The 9,830-nt window shown below is 46.2% G+C and overlaps 1 long non-coding RNA gene across 1 annotated transcript in view; it reads right to left on the bottom strand.

Moving 5' to 3' along the window:
• The window catches only part of LOC114816924, a 29,453-nt gene extending 19,842 nt beyond the window's left edge, over nucleotides 1-9,611 (bottom strand). The window contains exon 1 of the long non-coding RNA XR_003764734.2: nucleotides 9,457-9,611. This is a non-coding gene — a long non-coding RNA (uncharacterized LOC114816924). The remainder of the gene's footprint in view (nucleotides 1-9,456) is intronic.
• Nucleotides 9,612-9,830: the final 219 nt, after the last annotated feature.

Raw genomic sequence — 9,830 nt, forward strand, 5'->3', positions numbered from 1 at the left:
CTGCTCCAGCAGGCTAGGGGTGCTGAAGATAGGGGTCTGGGCCAGGTAAGCACTGTGAGCTATGGCTCATTGGTGGGAGAGTTAAAGGCAGAGAACCCTTCCACAATGAGTACAGATTGTGTGTGGAGGAATATCACAAAACCAGAACCAATATCAAAGAGGAAGAGCAGAGCAGCCTATGGATAGTGCATGGGCCTGAATCAGAAGGACCTGAGTTCTAATCCTGCCTCCACCACTTCACTGCTGTGTGACCTTGGACAAGTCACTTCATTTCTTGGGCTTCCATTACCTCATCTGTAAAATAGAAATTAAGACAGGGAGTCCCATGTGGGACATGGGCAGTGTCCAACCTGATGGGTTTTTATCTACCCCAGGGCAGAGTAAAATGCCCAGCACATAGTAAGCACTTAGATAACATTTTAAAAAAGAGTGGAGAACCTGAAGCCAATGGGAAGGACTTCCAAAGTTAAGGGGCCACTGGGAAAGAAGGGTTAATAGCAACTTGATTCTTTCTAAGTTACTTCAATGATAATACTAATAATAATAATAGTATGAGTCAAGCACTGTTCTAAGCTCTGGGGTAGATAGAAGATAATCAGGTGGGACACGGTCCCTGTCCCTCAAGGGGCTCCCACTCTGAATGCCCATTTCACAGATGAGGGAACTGAGGCTCCCACTCTTAATCCCCATTTCACAGATGAGGGAACTGTGTGACCTTGGGAAAGTCACACAGCAGACAAGGGTCAGAGCGGGTACGAGAACCCAGGTCCTTGAGACTCCCAGTCCTTTGCTTTATCCACTACATTATGCCCTTTCTGCTCTCTGCAGCTCCCCTGGTATAACTCTCTGAGGCTGGGGTGATTGTTCCGGTTCTCGAAGCAGAAGGTTGGGGGAAGATGAGGAGCAAGAGGGAGGAGAGGGAAGGGGTGGAGGGTGTAGATGGCATGGGAGGAATAGGGAGAGGTGAGCACAGCTGCTAGCAGGCTGCATTAAAAAAAAACCCCATAGATGTAAGCCTCATCACCCACTGGCAGATAATCACTGTTTTAACAGAGAACTCCCACAAAGGTTAACTTCACTTGGTTATTATTACAGCCTGGGGAAATGACTCCAATGAAAGAACATCAAAAAGAGCTCTTTTTCAAGGCAAAAGGCAGCTGTAAAATGATACCTTACAGAAACAGCATGGCCTAGGGAAAAGAGCATGGACCTGGAGGTCGGGGAACCTGGATTCTAATCAAAGTTCCATGGCTCATTTTGGGCAACCGTGATCTTGGGGCAAGTCATTTAACTTCCTGTGCCTCAGTTACCTCATCTATAAAATGGGGATTAGGACTTTGAGCCCCATCTGGGACATGGACTGCATCCAACCTGATTAGCTTTACCTACCCCAGAGTTTAGTACCACGCCTTGCATATAAGAAGTCCATAAATACCATTCAAAAATGCATAAAAAAGAAATAGTTGCTATAACCAGTAAATTAAAACGATTCCATTTACACATGGTTGTGGTGGTGTAGATGGTAGAGATTCAGCCATAAACTAGCAGGTGCTAGCTTCAGTGTGTGCTTTCTCTATGTTTAACAGAAGGAGCATCATCCATCTGAATTTTTAATGCTATTTCTTAAGCACTTAATCTGTGCCAGGCACCATACTAAGCACTGAGGTATTTACAAGATAATCAGGTTGGACCCAGACCCCTTCCACATGGGGCTCACGTTCTTAATGCCCATTTTATAGATGAGGGAACTGAGGAACAAAGAAAAAGTGACTTGCTCAAGATTCCACAGCAGACAAGAGGCAGAGCTAGGATTATTCAGTCATTCATTCATTCAAATGTATTTATTGAGCACGTACTGTGTGCAGAGCATTGTACTAAGCACTTGGAAAGTACCATTCGGCAACAAATGGAGACAATCTCTACCCAACAACGGACTCACAGTCTAGAAAGGCGGGGGGGGGGGGGGGGGGGGGGGGGGGAGGGCAGAAAGACAGCCAGCAAAACAAAACCAGTAGGCAGGCATCAAAAGCATCAATATAAATCAATATAATTATAGGTATACACTTATTAATAAAATAAATAGAATATGTACATATATACACGTCCTGTGGGGCAGGGAGGAGGGTAGAGCAGAGAGAGGGAGTAGGGGCGATGGGGATGGTAGGAGCAGAGAAAAAGGGGGGCTCAGTCTGCAAAGGCCTCCTCGAAAAAAGTGACATTAGAACCCACGTCCTCTGACTTCCAGGCCCGTGGCCTTTCCACTAGGCCATGATGCTTCCCATTTGAATCTATAATTGGTCTATATTTGAAGAATATATATATATATATACCAGCACGGTTAGACTGAAAATTTACTTTCAAACTCAAGCAGTAACTAAAGATGGTCTATTCCACTGAACTAACCTATCTGGAAGACCTGTTCTATTACCTAAGGAAGAAGCTTTTCAGATACCCTTCTTCATTTTATTGGCTATCATTTTCTGTTTTAGTTTGAAATTGGTAAGTTAAACTGCCCCTTGATTCTCGTGGCCTTTTATAGAAACCTTTTTCTTATTTGAAAATGCTTTTTTTTCCTTTGTTCATTTAACTAAAATGTATAATTGAGAACTTTTGGACAGGTTATTGAAAGAATTTTGAATAACCCATTCATTTTCAAACGGTAAGACACAGAAAAAATAACAACATCATTTGTTAAATGTTTACTATGTGCCGAGCTTGCTTTAGTGGATAGAGCACAAGCCTGGAAGTCAGAAGAACCTGGGTTCTAATCCCAGCTCTGCCAAATGTCTACTGTGTAACCTTGGCAAGTCACTTTACTTCTCTGCACCTCAGTTACCTTATCTGTAAAAGGAGGATTACGACGGTGAACCCCACGTAGGATGGGGACTGGGTCCAACCTCATGAGCTTATATCTACCCCAGCGCTTGGTACTGTTCCATGTAAAATTATGCCTGTTTGTTGCTCTAAATAGTCAATGGGATGCATTGGATGATCTCAAAATTTAGTTCTATAGAAGGTCAAACACCACACCTCAAGAGGCGATTAGTATAAGACCCCAAAGGGCACTTCTTTAGTTAAATTAATACTCAAACAATAGCCCCCTCTTCCGACTCCCCCATCACATGCTCATCGCACTCACTCTCACAGGCATCTTGATTCGCAGATAGAGATCATTTTAGGAACCAGAGCTTGTTGACACATTCTCAATGGTCAGCAGTAAAATTCAGCAGTTACAAAGGATTTTCTAAACCAGGAGATACTTTTCACACTGGTATTTTGAAAGTTCTCCTTGTGCTTCTAAATGGCATTACAGCTGTTAAGGCTGCGTTTCCTCGGAATGGTGGAATCTCTGCTCAATCCTTGCCATTTCATTACATTACATTCGACAGTATAACAACTGCTCAACAAGTACCCTTATTATTATCGCTGTATTCCCTGGGATAGATAAAATATCGTCAGATTACACACACACACACTCACACAATTCCTGGCCCACCATCTGGAGGGAAGAAAAACAAATATTAACTGACCATTTTCAGCTGAGGAAACTGAGGCAGAGAAGTTAAGTGAACTTGTCCAAGGTCCCACAGCAGACAAATCATCATAATAATGCTGGTATTTGTTAAGTGCTCACTATGTGCCAGGCACTGTACTAAGCGCTGGGATGGATACAATCAAATCAGGTTGGACACAATCCCTGTCCCACATAGGGCTCACAGTTCCATTTTACAGATGAGGTAATTGAGGTCAAGAGAAGTGAAATGACTAGTCCAACGTCACACAGCAGACATCTCTGTGTCCTCCAGGAGAAGGTGCCAGTGAGGAATCACAGGGCCGGTTCAGGGACTAAGCTCTGCATCCTCAGGCACAATCACCTCCATCCCAGCAGGTGCCTAGGGGAAGGTCACAGGAGCACGGTACTCTTCCCACTCTCAGGCCAAATAAGAATAATGATGGGATCTGTTAAACGCTTATTATGTGCCAAGGGCTGTGCTAAGTGCTGGGAGCGGAGGTGTCTAATCCACTGTAACCCTGGACAGGCTCAGGTTATTCTTACCCTCCCCCAGCAGCACAACAAGATCATGAGCTACCAAGTCCATAACATTTAATGTACCCACACTGAGTCTCTTCTCCCAGTAAAACAGCTTCTCTGGGTGAGGTGGACAGCAGAGGTGTTTTCTGGAGAAACTTTCCATTATTTACATTTAGATAAAGGACAATTACTGGTTTTTTAAAGCAACCCAAAAAAAGGAATGATTTTGCTGATAGAAAAACTCCCTTCTTTGCCCTGCAGTTAGTTCACACTTCTGCAGTCAAATCACTAATGCTTACTTTTTCATCAGCTGTGAGCTGTCGTTGGCCAGAGACTGTGTCCCACCTAATTATCTGGCACCTACCCTGGCACTTATTACAGTCCTTGACACACTGCGCTTCAAAACCAAGATTATTAATATAATCATGACACAATAGCTCCATTTTCTTCCTATCCACTTTAAGCTGCACCTATTCATCCTGGAGTCTCTGACTCCCGCAAGGCACATGAGAAAGCAGTTCCTGTCCACTTAGTCTTTCACAACAAACTCAGACATCTACACTTTCCTTTACCTCTTACTGTCAAGCATCTCCGTTAAATATTACCAGCTAGTGTCCATACATATTAGCTAGGATATGCACTGAGTCTGATTTTTTACCCAAATGGATCAACCATACTCCAGTTCCTGTCCATAATACACACAAATTATGTATTTTACAGACTTCCATTGTAAGGAGGTGGGAGGGAGGGAGTTGGACCAAGCAATTCATCAGGTGTGTTTATCTCAGCAACTAGACATACTCAATGTAATGCAATCTGTGTCTGCTGCATATATAAACTATTGGGTCAAGGAAATGCCTCTGCTGTGGAGATTTCAAAGACAACAGTACACGCTGTGCCTTTTTTTTTTTTTTTTTTTTAACATGCTAAGCCTCAGAGTCCCTATTCTACTCCCAAGCCTGTATGAGACTGGAATGTGCGTGAGAGTATAAACACGCAGCTTGATTTAGGATAACACAAATCTGGGCATAATATTTTGATGATTATTTATAAAACCGGAGACATCCGAAATACAAACAGGAATTGACTTAGCAATTCAACACTGGTAAGAGGGTGTTAGTTGCTACAGATTAAAAAACCAAGTAGTATTGGGGCAGATAATTAATAGTGGAACCATTACAGTTAATCTTTGGCTTTCACTGGGGAAGTACTGTGGCCTACTGGAAAGAGGATGGGACTCGGGGGTTTATTCGCGGCTTCTCTGTGATCTTGGACAAATCATTTAACTACTATTTTTTGCCTCCATTTCCTCAAGTCTAAAATGTGGATTAAATCCTACTCTCTCCTTGTGATCCCTAAATGGGGGAGGGACTATCTCCAAACTGATTAGCCAATATCGACCTCCGGGCTTCATTCAGTGTTTGGCTCTCTTAAGCACTTAAAACCTACTACTACTAATGGTATTTGCTAAGTGCTTACTATGTGCCAGGCACTGTTCTAAGCACTGGGGTAGATACAAGACTATAGGGTTGGACACAGTCCCTGTCCCACACAGGGTTCACAGCCTTAATCCCCATTTTACAGATGAGGGAACTGAGGCCCAGAGAAGTGAAGTGACTTGCTTGGATAGGGTCAGATCCGTGATTACAACCTATGACCTTTTGACTCCCAGGTCCGTGCTCTATCCACTAGGCTATTTTATTATCTCATGCTAATGGTGCAAAAATGCACCAAGTATAAATCACAAACTTATAGACAGTAGATAAAAACTTTTGTTTTTCACAAAGCCAGTTTGTGCAATATAGCATAACACAATGAACATTTCTTCTATGCTAATGAGTTGGCCCAATAAAAGTCAGAAAGGAATTGGATGTATTGAGAGAAAAGGTTTTAAATAATTGTTTTGGGGGGGAATCATGCAATTGCCACTTATTCTGAGTGGCAAGACCACACCAATATATAAACCAAATGAAAGAAGAAGAAATATCTCCAACACATTCAATGCTAAGATAGGAAGCTAGCAAACCGAGCCCTTTAGGGGAAAGCGGAGATTTCAACAGCAGCTGGTTTCAATGTCCAGGGCCTGCCTTATCTGTCGGGTCTCAGACTACTAGAGGAGTTCATGGCTGGGTAGCCGCGCCTCTGCAACACAACAAGAAAAGATGCATTGCTGGGAAAAATTACATACAACCCTTTCACCAAGTAAGGTATGGAGATTGAATTATAAAATCAGTTTTCATTTTGATTTGGGTGGAGACTCATCCAGTACATTAAAAGCAGTAGGGGCTAGCGGATAGAGCACGGGCCTGGGAGTCAGAAGTACCTGGATTCTTAACCTGGCTCTGCCACTTGTCTGTTCTATGACCTTGGCCAAGTCACTTGAATCTTCTATGTCTCCGTTACCTCATCTGTAAAACTGGGATTAATTCTGTGATCCCCGTGTGGGACATGGGCTGTGTCCAACCACATCAGCTTTTATTTACCCCTGTACTTAGTATGGTGCCTGGCATTTAAATATCATTAAAAAAAAATTTCTCAGTCCCACTGCCCCAATCCCCACTTCAATAACAATGAGGCTGTTTAAATTGCCAGAGGGCAAAAGAAGCCTCGATGGATGCTAGAGATTGAGAAGCAGTGTGGTCAAAAGGATAGAACACAGGCTTGAGAGTAACCAAGACCTGGATTTTAAGCTGGTTCTTCCACTTGCATGCTGTGTGACCTTGGGAAAATTATTTCACTTCTCTGTGCCTCAGTTCCCTCATCTGTAAAATGGAGATTTAGACTGTGAAGCCCATTTTTGGACAGGCACCGTGTCCAACCCTATTATCTTCTATCTACTCCAGTCCTTAGAACAGTTCCTGGCACATGGGAAGCCCTTAAATACCACAGATATCATTATCATCATCATCATCACTGTTCATCGAGCACTTTGAGTTGTCCTCCGCCACCCACACTGAAGCGCAAGAGTTCTAGGCCCAACTTGGCCCAACCCGATAATGTCCAGCAGGATCTATTTCATTTCCCCTTCTTCTTCCTCCTCCGACTCAAAAGCCAAATAAAAATTCAGGGTAATAAAAACCAGAAACCTTCCAAGGAGCAGAAACTTTTGCTCTCGGCACAAAAAGGTTTGCTCCTCTCTGGTGGAAGGGATTGGTCCCTAGAAATCGCATTTCATCCTTTGGAGCCTGGCATCTCCATCTGAGGAAATCCTTCTCGACAGTCATTTCACCTTTCTCTCTCCTAAATCCTCCCACAGTATGACTCCTCATGATGATCAGCCCTCCAGTCAACACTGGCACACGGTGGGAAGCGCGGAAGACAAGTGGAGTGAAAAGGTGCCACGCTGGGATGGAACTTAATCCCCCTGACAGTCCAGAGGCTCTCATGGATGGACTGCCAGTTTAACCGGGGGTCAGCGGGCCTGGGGGTTATCAGGCCAGCTGGCTAGGATCCTAACTCCCAGAGCACTCAATTCAAGATTTTGGAGGGGCACATGCCCAAAGCCTCCCCTGCCAGTGACATCTAGAGACCCTCAAGCGGCTGGCAAAGCGCTCCGCACATAGTCAGCTCTAGACCAAGCCCAGTGCGAGATTCGTGGGTTCCACGGGAAGGTTCTTCACTCCACTGCCCGGCTCATCTTCCTGCAGAAGCGATCTGGGCATGTCACTCCCCTTCTTAAACAACTCCAGTGGTTGCCTATCGACCTCCGCTCCAAATAAAAACTCCTCACTCTAGGCTTGGAGACTCTACGTCACCTCGCCCCTTCCTACCTCTCCTCCCTTCTCTCTTTCCACCGCCCACCCCGCACGCTCCGCTCCTCCGCCGCCCGCCTCCTCGCCGTCCCCCGGTCTCGCCCGTCCCGCCGTCGACCCCCGGGGCCGCGTCCTCCCGCGGTCCCGGAACCCCCTCCCTCCTCACCTCCGCCGAACCGATCCTCTTCCCCTCTTCGAAAGCCTACTTAAAACTCACCTCCTCCAAGAGGCCTTCTCAGACCCAGCTCCTCTTCTCCCTCTACTCCCTCTACCACCCCCCCTTCACCTCTCCACAGCTTAACCCTCTTTTCCCCCCCATCTCCCTCTGCTCCTCCTCCTCTCCCTTCCCATCCCCTCAGCACTGTACTCGTCTGCTCAACTGTATATATTACCCGATTTATTTTGTTAATGAAATGTACATCGCCTCGATTCTATTTAGTTGCCTTTGTTTTTACGAGATGTTCTTCCCCTGGACTCTATTTATCGCCATTGTTCTTGTCTGTCCCTCTCCCCCGATCAGACCGTAAGCCCGTCAAAACGGCAGGGACCGTCTCTATCTGTTGCCGACTCGTTCGTTCCAAGCGCTTAGTACAGTGCTCTGCACATAGTAAGCGCTCAATAAATATTATTGAATGAAAGGTTTCTGTGTCCCGAATGGCTATCAAACCCAAGACCCAGGGACACGGGGGGGACTGCCCATTGACCAGGGAGCCCCCCCATCCATCCACTGACCCCTGCCTGACCCCCACACCCAGAGCTTATACCTGGTTCCCTGGGTGTCCAGGTCCCAGCCAAAGGAACCCACCCAAGCCCTCCTAACCCACCTCTCGCTCGCTCCCTCATCCTGGCTACTACCCGTGTCTCCCACCCATTCCCTGCCAAACTCCATCTCCCTCCTTGCTACACTAGGAGCCCCAAGCGGGACAGGGCCTGTGTTCAACCTCATGAACTATCTACCTGACATTCATTCAATCATATTTATTGAGCGTTCACTGTGTGCAGAGCACTATTCGAAGGACCTGAGAAAATACATTGCAACAGTACAGACAAGTCCCTACCCACAACAAACTCAGTCTAGAGAGGGGAGACGAACATCAATACAAGTAAGCAGACATCAGTATGTATAAATAAAATTACAGACACCTAGTAGACGCTTAAATACCAGAATAAAAATGAGTCTAAAACGGGGGTCTCTCTCCCCACTTCCTCTCTTTCCTCCACCCTCTCCCCCCTGGCCGCCTGGATTTTCTTCCTCCCTTCCTGAGCCCCAATCCTCTCCCAAACAACCTGTCGGGGGCTCCGGCCCAAATCCTCTCCCAAACAACCTGTCTGGGGGCTCCGGCAAACCGCTCCAGAGCAAGCACACAATCTGCCTTATTCATTGAACGCTTACTGTGTGCAGAGCACTACTCTAAGCGGTTGGAAGAGTCCATACAATACAAATAGCAGACCACTTGACCCACCCATCACGAGTCGCAGGCTACTCGGGGAGACCGACATTAATATGCTTTGTTGTGCCTTCCCAAGCGCTTAGTACAGTGCTGAGCACACAGTAGGTTCTTAAATAGTACTCTATTATTTTGAATGAATAATATATACCATGGTCAACCTCAAGGACACAACTCTCAACACATCTAAGCCTGTTCTCTAGACCCCAAAGCCCGGGCTGACCTGGGATTGACTGAGTGGTCCTCTCGTCCACGGGTGTAGACCGGTCCTGGCAGTGGCCTCGTCCAGGAGCAGGCCGGGGGTCCGGGGGCAGGGTCCATGACACCTAACCTTTGCCTACGGTCATCCAAAACCCCTAACCGTTGCCGACGGTCAACTGGCAGACCCAACTGCACCCAGCCCTCTTTCCTGCAGCCTCAAAGCTGTTTGCTCTCCTGCCCAGCTGCTGAACAATTGCAATCACCTCTCAGCCAAGCTATTTGCTCTCCTGCCCAGGTGCTAATCATTTGCAATCAGATGGCAGCAAATCCCACCTCAGCTGCTCCTGCTTTCCTCACAGGCGCCTTGCTCGATGGGGGTAAGACTACCCACCCCTC

This window comes from Ornithorhynchus anatinus, chromosome 15 (assembly GCF_004115215.2).
Source record: "Ornithorhynchus anatinus isolate Pmale09 chromosome 15, mOrnAna1.pri.v4, whole genome shotgun sequence".
NCBI lineage: Eukaryota > Metazoa > Chordata > Mammalia > Monotremata > Ornithorhynchidae > Ornithorhynchus > Ornithorhynchus anatinus.